The 12,087-nt window shown below is 39.7% G+C and overlaps 1 long non-coding RNA gene and 1 pseudogene across 2 annotated transcripts in view; one reads left to right on the plus strand and one right to left on the minus strand.

The window, feature by feature from the left end:
• LOC309977330 overlaps nucleotides 1-12,087 on the minus strand; it is a 290,212-nt gene that overhangs the window by 177,661 nt on the left and 100,464 nt on the right. The window lies entirely within an intron of this gene.
• LOC309976876 (large ribosomal subunit protein uL30-like) lies at nucleotides 3,284-4,028 on the plus strand (annotated as a pseudogene). The gene has a single exon. The product of its transcript is annotated as a large ribosomal subunit protein uL30-like (transcript).

The raw sequence follows: 12,087 nt of genomic DNA on the forward strand, positions 1-12,087 counted from the left end.
TTGATGAGCACTGAAAGAACCCTTCTCTGGTGATAAATGCAGAGGAGAGAATGCTCAGTAAGGAAATGAGAATAAGAGGTAAATTTGCTGGCACTATCACACAGTTCCATTCATGATTTTGCTACAGCGCAAATTATATTACAACAAAAATGACTCTATCATTAATTGTGTAATACCCTCCCTCTTACCAAAAAAAAAAGTGTGAGTCTCAGCGGACAGTTTACTTATGTCACATAAATATCTAGTGCCTGACGCATAAGAAAGCCAACAGTTGCTTTTAAGAGATTTGACTCCTGGAAGCTAAGGAGAGTGGGCAAGTACCAAAAGACATCCAAATTCCATATGGTTTCTGCCTCTCTCTGCAAGTTGGCATCCGGTTCCCAATTGTGCTCTTCCCAAGAAGCCCACTCCATGCACAACTCAAAGGAACTTAAGCCTCATTCATGCTAATGAGTCTCTTTATTGGTCCAACAAAATGGAAAGAACTTTGAAAGCTTGATTATTTCCAGCTACATTTTGTTTGAAACAGAGAAACCAAGCATCAGGTAGTAGGAAGCTCAGGGACAAACCTCCATGGCCACCATTTTTGTCCCATGAGAGCAAAACAGGCAGAGGAATTCCAAGAAATAAGACACAAAGCTGCAAGCTCTACGCAAGACTCAATGGAGGCCCTGGACTCTCTCCATAGGTGTCGCTGTGGTCCTGTCCAGGGCTTAGCGGAACATTGCCTATCTTTGAGAGGAAAGGCAGCTAGGAAAGAAGAGTGAGTACTTGAAAATTAATGATGTCAGTCTGTCTTCATATATCAAGCTAATTTGAAAGGGCTTTAATTTTCTTAAAGGATAAAAAAAGGTTTCTTTGCTAGATTAAACTTGCAATTGTCATTCATATATTGTTTATAAGGTAGTCATCTCTTCGCTCTGTATTTTTTTGTTTTTGATTTTGTATACTAGTTAGCAGTGAAGACTTGTCTGCGTGTATCAGAAGGAATAAAGAGAGAAACGTCCTTAACTGTCAGTTTTAATAAGAGGAGTCAACATGCCTCTATTCAGGTTAAATATTGTCCTGTCACATTTCAATAGAGTCAACAGATTTTTTTAAAAGAAAAGTCAAAAGCACTGTGTATGCAAAAAACCCTCCCCGTCATAGAATGTCAAAGCCCTTCTTTATCTGGGGGAGGGGCGTGGAGGTAGGACAGAAAAATCTTTTGTAAAATGTGAAAAATTACCTCTCATAATTGGTGCTGACATAAAAAAGGGTTGTTTTTTTTTTTGTTAGAAAAACAAAGAAAATCTCTAATTTAATAATCACCTGCAAAGTGTTATTGTGATGGGAACAAAAAACACACAATCAAAGTCATCTTTTTTAAGTAACTATAGTGTTTTTAGGAAATCACTGCGCTTTACAGCAGCTCATACACATAAACCAACGATGTTCAGAGTGGAGAAAAGCTACTCCAAACTCCTCAAGGAAAGTTTCTGAAATAACCAGGCTACAATAAGAAAATGTAAATGGGGCATTATGTTCAAAATAAAGCCAAACAAGAGTCTTTAACCCAAACCACGTTCCTCTAAGAAGGAATCATTTAGGCGTAAGTTGCAAGAGAAAGGCCATTCTTCATAGGAGGCCTAAAGGGTTAAAGATACACATTTTGGATTGATGCACTAGAGAGAACTGGGCCTACGTTGAGTAGATAACAATTCGTAAAATAAAGTAGCAGAATAAAGTCATTTTTCTGTTTCAAATGCCTGTTGATTTGTTTAAAATGTGAACTCTAGCTGGGGTTTTCAGGATTTGATATGTTTTTTATTTGCTGCAAACACTGTAATTTTAGAAATTATTCTAACTCTGAATGAAACTATTTCCATTTAATAACCATCTCTACCAAACAGGTCAGTGTGAGTAATATGTGCAGCTTTCTAGACTAAGAATATTCAGAATAATCTCAAGTTTGATAATATCAGACCAAACGGGATCCACTCTCCTAAAAACAGCAAAGAAGGCTGACTCACAATTTCAACATTTACTTATGGTTTCACTGCGGCCTAGTGTTTCCTTGGAATGGTTACTGTTATCCTGGTGTCCCATTTGTTTTAGCACTTGTTTTAAATTTTTCTCTTATTAATGAAGCATCATTAGTCACAACTGCATTAAAAAGTAATCCAAGATGGATCTAGTAGATCTGCACTTTGTACTTCCAACTTCTGCCATGGTATTGTTTACTTGTGGATGAAATGTATGTGTAGTAATAGAATTCTCACATTAGCACATGGCTAAATCTGAGAGATGACCACTGTTAGCCCGTATCTCTTTCCTAGACACTTTCCAGGGGCAATTCACTCCTCTCTTTCAAGGACAACTTGCAGAGTAATCGCTGATAAAATAAGCACTTAGGAAGATCTAACTCCTCTGGTTTATGATGGTGGTGAGAGAAATATTTGTCACTACTGCCTTGCTGGATTCTTAAATGCCATAACCCATGCCTGTAAGATGTACAAAGGTGGTGAGGTCAGCAAGAAAAGTAGAAAATTATAGCAGTCCTGTCATGGATACTATAAGAGTAGCCTGTGTGCTTTTACTATTGGGTTATCTCCAGTGTATGATGAGAACCTACAATAACATATTTATTTATTTATGTAAATATATGACAATACTTTTTTATTTTGCAATAAACTCTAGCCATCAGTGAGCTCAAAGCCACAAAAAATACATATTTAAAGAAAACTTAAATTCTGAATTTCTACTGCTTAAAAAGCTGGTGTGAGCTTATAACTTGCATGACATATGTGTTAACATTTACCATCCACCATGGAGAGATCATAGTGATATCACTGACTATAAGAAAAGCAAAAAATGTAAATCTGCTAAAGAAGTATTGTATTCTACTTTAAAAGTTAGTAGTTATTCAAAGAAAACTATACCAAAAAAATTATGATTTAATATGTAAAGCTATAGAAGGTTCAATTGCACACCACTCTATCAACCATGACTTTTCATTTAGATCAAATGACTCTTTTTTTAATTTCACTTATATGAGATTTTAGTTGAAATAGATGCTAAAATTTACATTTTATATAGTCAAAATACATTAACTGAAGTACAAAGATTTTTTGACTAAGCTGAAGTAAAATTAACTTTTTAAAAAGACGTTACCATGACTGTATGATTTTTCTTTCTTTGCTGCTCATCATTATTATTATTTTTTTTATCAATTGGATTTCAGATTTGAAATTTTGAAGAATTACCTTAAAAATCAAGCTATTTGGCCTCTTTTCTGGCTGGAACCATGGAGGGTGCAGAAGAGAAGAAAAAGAAGGTTCCTGCTATGCCAGAAACCCTTAAGGAAAAGCAAAAGAATTTTGCAGAGCTTAAGATCAAGCACCTAAGAAAGAAGTTTACCCAAAAGATGCTTCGAAAGGCAAGGAGTAAGCTTATCTATGAAAAAGCTAAGCATTGTCACAAGGGATACAGGCAGGTGTACAGAATTCAGATTCGAATGGCTAGGATGGCAAGAAAAGCTGGAAACTTCCATGTACCCATGGAACCCAAACTGGCATTTGTCATCAGGATCAGAGGTATCAATGGTGTGAGCCCAAAGGTCTGTAAGGTGTTGCAGCTTCTTCGCCTTTGTCAGGTCTTCAATGGCACCTTTTTGAAGCTCAACAAGGCTTCAATTAACATGCTGACAATTGTGGAGCCATACATTACAGGGGATACCCAAACCTGAAGTCAGTAAATGAGTCTATCTACAAGCGTGGTTATGGCAAAAGCAACAAGAAGCGAATTGCCCTGACAGATGCGTTGATTGTTCGATCTCTTGGTAACTATGGCATCATCCGCATGGAGGATCTGATTCATCAGATCTATGCTATTGAGAAGTGTTTCAAAGAAGCAAACAACTTCTTCTGGCCCTTCAAATTGTCTTCTCCACGAGGTGGAATGAAGAAAAGACCACCTATTTTGTAGAAGGTGGAGATGCTGGCAACATGGAAAACTAGATCAACAGGCTTATTAGAAGGATGAACTAAGGTATCTGCCATGATTTTGTAATCTGGTCAGTTAATAAACAGTGACTGCCTTTAAACTGAAAAAAATTGACCTATTTGTTCTACAATGGTATTAATTATGTAAATAAATGAGTCCTCTAAATTTTGGTTGCATTTTGTTCAAAATCACTTTGAAAACCTTAATCAAGTAGTCAACAAATGAATACCAAAAAAATACAGCATGAAGAATTCAGTGAATGACAATTACTGGAAACAAAATTTGTATATAAGAACACATTAAATTTATCCCCAAAAAAGCATGAAGGAAATTTAAACATATTAAATGATGAGAGCACAAATAATGTACAACATTTTATTTTAAAATTCTATAAACATGCTTTAGAATATCTCAAACTGTGCAAAGCATATTTTGATCGAGAGCTTCTTTAAAAATCATATAAGTTTATGTTTTTAGTGATGTAAAATGAAATTGAGAAAGCCTATGATTTTGAGGCATCTTAATTTGGCGAAACATTCAAAAGATTACAAAAAGACAGATAATTTGATGAGTTTTACCTTACCAATTTTTTATCACAAAAAGTTTCCCTGAATTAAAGCAATTAGATAATACCTGTATAAATATTTTGGTTGAAATATATACGCACTTCAGTGTGACAAAAAAACCTGAAGCTATATTCCAGTTAGTAAAATTTTTCTCTGAGATTATCAGAAACTTCAGCATTTGTAGAGAGAGTAATTTTCCATGTATAAGTATCATGGCTTACAAGGATTAGTAAATTAAATGTAAAAAGTTTCAAACAAAAAAATGCAACTTTGAAAGTTGAACAGTGACACTTTGCTATTTGCCAATAAATAAGGTTCCTGGAAAGGTGCCTTCTCCAGAGTGTGAGGTCTCCATTACATTTCTGTGTGCCCAGAGACGTTCCCTTTTGAGTTATGTCATTGAGTGACTTTGTGCTGTGTCACCTTAACTAAGCAAGAACTATGGTTGCTTTCCAGCATCCCCTTCCTTGCAGTTTTGAGTTAGCATCACCCACAAATGACATTTTGTGCAATATTTGGAAGGCAGAAGCCCAGCATTTTCTTTTTCTTAATGCTCTAAACATTGGTGCATCTGGTTGGGTACCAGGCAAAATGACAGCTCATACACTAGCTCACCCAGGTGATGTGCAGCAGCGCTTGGACCCACAGTTCCTCCAGCTCCTGCTGGATCTGCTCCTTCAACTTCTCACTCCTTGACCAAGTGCATGCACAGTTCCTCGGTGAAGGGTACCATCTTCTCTCTCCAGTCATCCAGTCTCTTTGAGATTGGAAGTGGAATCCCTATCTGTCTCTGACCAGTTTCTGCTCATGGATTCAGTTATTCTCCTGAGTTCTAGTTCATTCTCATTCCTGTCCATTTCAAGCTTTTTTTTTTTTTTCCAACTGCTGGTCAGACTGACCAATGGCAACTTCAGTTCCAACACTGGATGCTGAGGCAAGAGTCTACAAGGACCAATCCATCAGCCCCCACAATTGTGTAAGGTCTAAACCCCATAATAAATCCCTCGTTCTAATCACTCAAGATGGTTTGCTACTCTGATTGAACCTTGACACATCATCCCAATTCTTCAAAACCAGGTAGTTCCTTAAATTTTATAAGCCACCTGCCAGATACAAACACTGAACTTCATAGCCACTTCAACGTTTATGAAATTGCTTTCAAATGATATCTGGCAAATTGAAATAAAAATGACTGAAGGGGGGCTTCCCTGGTGGCGCAGTGGTTGAGAGTCCGCCTGCCGATGCAGGGGACACGGTTTCGTGCCCCGGTCCGGGAAGATCCCACACGCCGCGGAGCGGCTGGGCCCATGAGCCATGGCCGCTGAGCCTGCGCGTCCGGAGCCTGTGCTCCGCAACGGTAGAGGCCACAACAGTGAGAGGCCCGCGTACCGAAGGAAAAAAAAAAAAAAAAGACTGAAGGAAACACAGAAAGGAAAACCAGAAAATGCACTGCTTTTTTCCTTCAAAAAGAGGAAAGTTCATTCCTCCACGGAGAATAAAGCCCAAAGGGAGGGGTCGCTGGCTCCCTTGCAGGGATCTAATCAGATACCAATTAATTCCTCCTTATGAGAACATGTCACTGCATTTTACCTTTGCACATTTTATCAGGCACTCCATTCATTTAGTGGTGTATCCTGGCAAAACTGGAAGACATGTGGTCATCTTGAGTAGGTACTAGACCCGAACAGTGGTGTTACTGCAGATCTTAAAGAATAATGTAAGTTAGGAGTTTTAAGAGATCTGGTATTTGTGGCAATGTGTGCTTTATTCATTGTCAGCTCTGCCGGATCCCTACACCATGGGGGATAAAGAGAAGGGTGGGCAGGAGCCCGAAGGTGGCGATGCAGCCAGCTGTGTTCTGGGTTTTTTTTCTGTGGTATCCATGAGTCCATTTTGGATAATGGATAAATTTGTATGGCAAATACAAAACCAAACAAGGAAAACAATTTAACCTGGTCCTCAAGTTCTTTCTTCTTTATAGTCATCCCAAAGGGGATTAAGACAAACATCCCAATTCTCAGTTGCCTTAAAGTTGTTTAAGAAAATGTCTGGGCATTTTACCAGCATGAGGAGTAACATCAAGGCAATTTATAAAAAGATTAATAATTAAAAATCTTTCCCCAGAAAACGAATACCATACAAAAGCTATTCAAAACTTCAAAGGGTCCATGCAGGCCGCATATATTTAGCCCATTTGAGTTATTTCAATTTACTTTAGGAAAAGAGAAAAAAAATCCCACGAAGCTGACATTATATAGTAAAGTTTCACGGATACGGGAGCTATTTCATCATTTTGTGTGTTCCCCTGGCTTTTCTAAGGTCTCTTTTTCCTGTGGTTTTGTTCTTGTGCTGCTCGTTAGCACCTCCCCCAAAGAGGGGTCAGGAGCAGAGAAAAAGAGATAACACTCAAATCAGACAATTTTATCAGTCAGCCTGTCAACAAGTTGAATATACTGAGAACCCAGGAGGTGCAGAGGCACTTTTTAGTAGCTCTGATAAAAGGTTTGGTGGGGGAGGAGGTCAAAACTAATGACAACATTGAGTTTTTTGGATTATCAAGGGATTTTTATTGATTTGTGCCCTCCACATCTCCATTAGTGCAGATAATCAAAAGTGGGGCAAAAATAATTAAGCATCTATAGAACTCTCTTAAAGGAGACACTTAAAAATTTACCGCTTTTATCCCCACAAGTCTGGGGACCTGTTGGGCAATTCAAATAGAAAACAAATTAATTTCCTTTACTCTGGCTAGTTTTTTAAAATCACACTGTAAGGAAAAATAAAATTCATCACAGCAGGTTCCCTAGCTCCCCAACAACCTTCTCCTTTCAGCCTGATTCCAGAGAGGCAGGACCCATGGAGAGGATACACCTGAGTGAAACAAGAAGCAAGATCACTGCCGCCAAAATGAGCTGAAGCCTGACAATGAAGGATTGAGTTTGCCACAGATCCACTAAAATTAACAGTGTGTGCTCTGCACATTGACGTGGATTTCCAATGAACTCTGCTGTCTGCACAGAGACACAAAACTCTCCATCATGTCATGAGGCCATTCAACACATGAAGTTTGCTGAATGAAAAAGAAACAAGTAGGTATTTTCTCTCTCTCTCTCTCTCTCTCTCTCAAGGGAATCTTAAAATTATTTTAAGCCTCAAGTTCCAAGGCAGAAGGAAAGATGATGTTTCGTGGTGAACATCACCAGCTGTAATGCAAAACCCTTGGGATGTTTGCTCAAAGATGCCATGGTTAGTTCTGGCGTTCTGGAAAGTTCACCAGGCTCTTTACTGCTGTATGGACCCATTTGGACCTGTTTGCACTCAAAGTCATTCACCCCTCTTCCCTGCATCTGTGTTTCCCAGGCTCCCAGGACAGCTGGCTTCCTGCTGGGGCTCAGCTGATAGGAGGCACTAGTGGGAGATTGCATGATGGAAGGAAAGAAAAATCAGAGTATTTCTCCCTCTCTTCCTCAGGTTGTACCTCCAGAAGCTTCCTCATCTCTCTGGCTCTAGCTCCCACCAGACAGGCCTGTTGTGGTTCTAACTACCATAATCCCCAAACAGCACATCTCCCTGTCCCTTGGCCAAGAAATGGTAGCGACTTCCTGGTGTTGCTAATCTTTACCTTGACTCACTGTTTTCTCAGCCTCTCTAGCACCTGTGCAACTGAATCTCTGAATCAAATTTGCTTCCTTTTGGAACCCTCCTACACTGTTGGTGGGAATGTAAGTTGGTGCAACCACTATCGAAAACAGCATGGAGGTTCCTCAAAAAACTAAAAATAGAGTTGCCATATGATCCAGCAATCCCACTCCTGGGCATATGTCCAGACAAAACTCTAATTCAAAAAGACACATGCACCCCAATGCTCATAGCAGCACTATTCACTATAGCCAAGACATGGAAAAAACCTAAATGTCCATTGACAGATGAATGGATAAAGAAGATGTGGTATATAATGGAATATTACTCAGCCATAAAAAAGAATGAAATAATGCCATTTGCAGCAACATGGATGAAACTAGAGATTATCATACCAAGTGAAGTAAGTCAGAAAGAGAAAGACGAATACCGTATATCACTTATATGTGGAATCTAAAATGACACAAACGAACATACCTACAAAACAGATGCACAGACATAAAGAACAGACTGGTGGTTGCCAAGGGGGAAGGCCGGTGGGGGAGGGAAGGATTAGGAGTTTGGGATTAGCAGATGCAAACTATTATATATAGACGGGATAAACAACAAGGTCCTACTGTATAGCACAGGGATCTATATTCGGTACCCTGTGATAAACCATAATGGAAATAATATTAAAAAAGAATGTGTGTATATATATGTAGAACTGAATCACCTTGCTGTACAGCAAAAATGAACACAGCATTGTAAATCAACTATCCTTCATAAAAAAAAATTGCTTCTTTTAAATACCAAAGTGGTACTCACTTTCCTAGTTGGACCCTGAATGACACACTGGGCCAGGGCATTTTAGAGATTATTTTCTATCTTGACAGACAACTCAGTAGCTAGAATCCACTCTTTCATAATCTCATCTTCTGTTAGAATAGGGTTTCTCAACTTCAGCACAGTTGACTCTTCCAGCTAAACGATTCTCTGTTGTAAGGGGCTGTCCCACGCATTACAGGTTATTTAGCCAGGGCCTCTATCCAGTAGATGCCAATAGCACCTCCCCAGTCATAATAACCACAAATGCTCCTAGGCATTGCAAAATGTCCCCGGGGAGGGAAAAGTATCTCCCCCAGTTGAGAACTGATGCTGTAGGAGATAAGATGGCTAGAGTTCTGTGCACACACCTTTGTTGCTCCCACACACACACACCTAGTCAGCGAATGGGGGCTTAAGGGCATAGAAGGAAGGACCTCTGATTAGTGGGGCCCTTGGTGGCCTTTCCTCCTCATTACCATGGATTCTTAAGAGGGTGGGAGCAAGGGTACCACAGTCCCCCAGTTATCTTGAGCTGTGTTGACTCTGAAGACAAAAGAACCAGTTACCTTTCTCACTGAGGAAGATGCTGACCCAGGCTGGGCTGTGGCTATAAGGCCAGGGATTCTCACTCTCTCTCTTCCTTTAGGAAATTTAGAAAATATGGAGACTGGAGCCTGCAGGTATGTGCTCTTCTCCACATTCTATGAACTCTTACATGTGCACTTTCCACTCTGCATTTTTAAGTCCAAACCAGCCAACTGCGCGTGCTCAGCCGTGTTACACTTCTTGGGGAGCATCAGCGTTTCCTCCTCCCAGTCCATTCCCTTTCAGGAAAAGCTCAGAAGGTACAGCCGACACCTTCCACGCAGCGTAGTACCAGCCTGGTTCCTTGCAGCCTGTAATTTAATTAAATGTCACCCCTCCCCCAGGTATTATATTTCAAATGCAAATAACTTGGTAATGTAATATTGTGGCTGAGACTTTAAACTCAAGGAAATCAAGAAAATCAAGTTATGGTCGCTCTTAGAATTAACATTCCTCTACACATTCTTTGGGCCCTGGGCTTGCTTTGTGTTGCTAACTACCATCAAACACACACTGAAGTGACTGAATATTCATTCACTCAGCAGGCTGGGGAACTCTGGTCTCTAAAGGTTGATATTCTCCCCATTAAAATAAATGGCCCTTAAACTGGACTTCTGACGCTAGAGTAGGGGCTGTTGCTCAGAGCTATGAGTGACAGATGGGGGAGTTTTATTCTAGCCCAGATCCATTGCTGGTTAATTGTTCTGTGTCTTTCTTTGGCCCTTAACTTCACAAATCACACGAAAAAAGTGCCATTCACCTCCTTCAGCAAGATGCTATTCATAACAACATGGTAATCGTTTTACTGTGCTTTCAATGCCTTCAAAAAAAGCAAACCACATATGAATGCAAAATACTTTAAAGTTTACTTTAGACATTACATAACGTATTTCTGTTGGTGTTCTCCAGGCTGAGGTGCAGTGAGATGGTACTTGATGGTCAAAGAATCACCACACCCCAGAATCTCAGCCCACAATCAATCACTAAAACAGCAGCCTTGGCCTTCAACTGTGTCCCTCATTAAGGAATACAAAGGGGCCAAGAAGTCAAACCACTGGGAAAAAAGAAGCCTTCCCTGGAAGGACCCCTGAAATTACCTCCTGGTGTACATGACTGATTATGAGATGGCCACAGTATCTATGTGGTTAGGACTTTGAACAAATTTTTTTTAAGTAAGAACTTAAAAGGTGTTTCCATTGTACTAGTTTGTAAAATGTTCTTATAGGTAGGGTGTGAAAAGGCAAATATGGGCCACCTCCTTATCAGGTTAAGAAGTCATCACATGAAGAAATACCAGCTTTATAAAAATATCCACTTCACAAGTCAAATGGGGTTGTTATTCATACCAAAGTGGCCATTAGGGAAACACTGAGACTTGAGTTCTCTTGAGTTTCTGAATCCTGGAAGTCCATGTGCCTTCGGAAGCCCCTCTTCCTCCATGCCTCAGAAGTAAGTCAAAAACTTCTCTCATAGATAGATAGAGTCTCCACAGCCTCCTCCTTCCATGCTATGTGCGTGTTTACATGCTATGTCCAGATGCACTCAACTGCATCAGAGCCAACTCTGAGCAGCTTTGCGCAGTGGGCTGTTTTGTTTCTTACCATAGCCCTAGATGCACCGGTGAGCACCAGGGAAACTTGACACCTGAGCTTCATCAAACAGGAGACAAAACGCCATTGTTTCCAGGACTATTGCATTTATTTACTTATCTCTGTATTTATTTACATCCTTCTTTATTCTTAAGAGAGACTCATACCTGCTTCACAATTACAGAAAATAACACAAGGCAACCTAAGTGAGAAATTGGGAAGGAGGGGGAAGAAAGAAAAACACAAGGGGTATAATAGACCCAGAAATGGATGAATGCAAAATGGCACTGAGTCTTATATACTTCTGAACAGACCACCAATTTGCTTCTAAGACTTTCTGGCAACAATGCCAAAAAAGGAAAATTTAATCAAGTATGAAGTCCCCAACGTCCACAAAATTAAAACAGAGCAGGAGAAGACAAGCAATTCTTGATGCTGAGATTAAGTGGGTCCCCATTCAGCAAGTATGCATCACCAATACCATGATGGTCAATCCATACCCCACTCAAATTTCCAAAGCATCAACCTAGAGCACCAATTCATTATTTAAATCTTTGAAGAAGAAAGCAGCCTTCCTAGGGCCTTCTTCCTACTGAGGTTACAAGCCACTGTTAAATATGCATATGGAACACAAACATATTCCTTGCCAACATACTTTCTCCAGTTCACTAATTTTAAACACCAATAAAAATAGTGTCTTAATGGAATGTCTCTAAAAGCACAGAATAGCTCCTGAATTATGTACAAAACAATGTTTCAAGAGGGTATACTCAGGGTATGATTATTGTTTCCATGGCTTCCATTAGATTCTCATGTGTCTACCACCCAAAAAGGCTAAGAACATTTCCACCACCAGCACTCGACAACTGGTTGAGCTCAGGACTTCCATGAGACCAAGGAAAAAATATTCCATATTA

This window comes from Leucopleurus acutus (genome assembly GCF_964270905.1).
Source record: "Leucopleurus acutus genome assembly, chromosome: 20".
In the NCBI taxonomy this organism is placed as follows: Eukaryota; Metazoa; Chordata; class Mammalia; order Artiodactyla; family Delphinidae; genus Leucopleurus; species Leucopleurus acutus.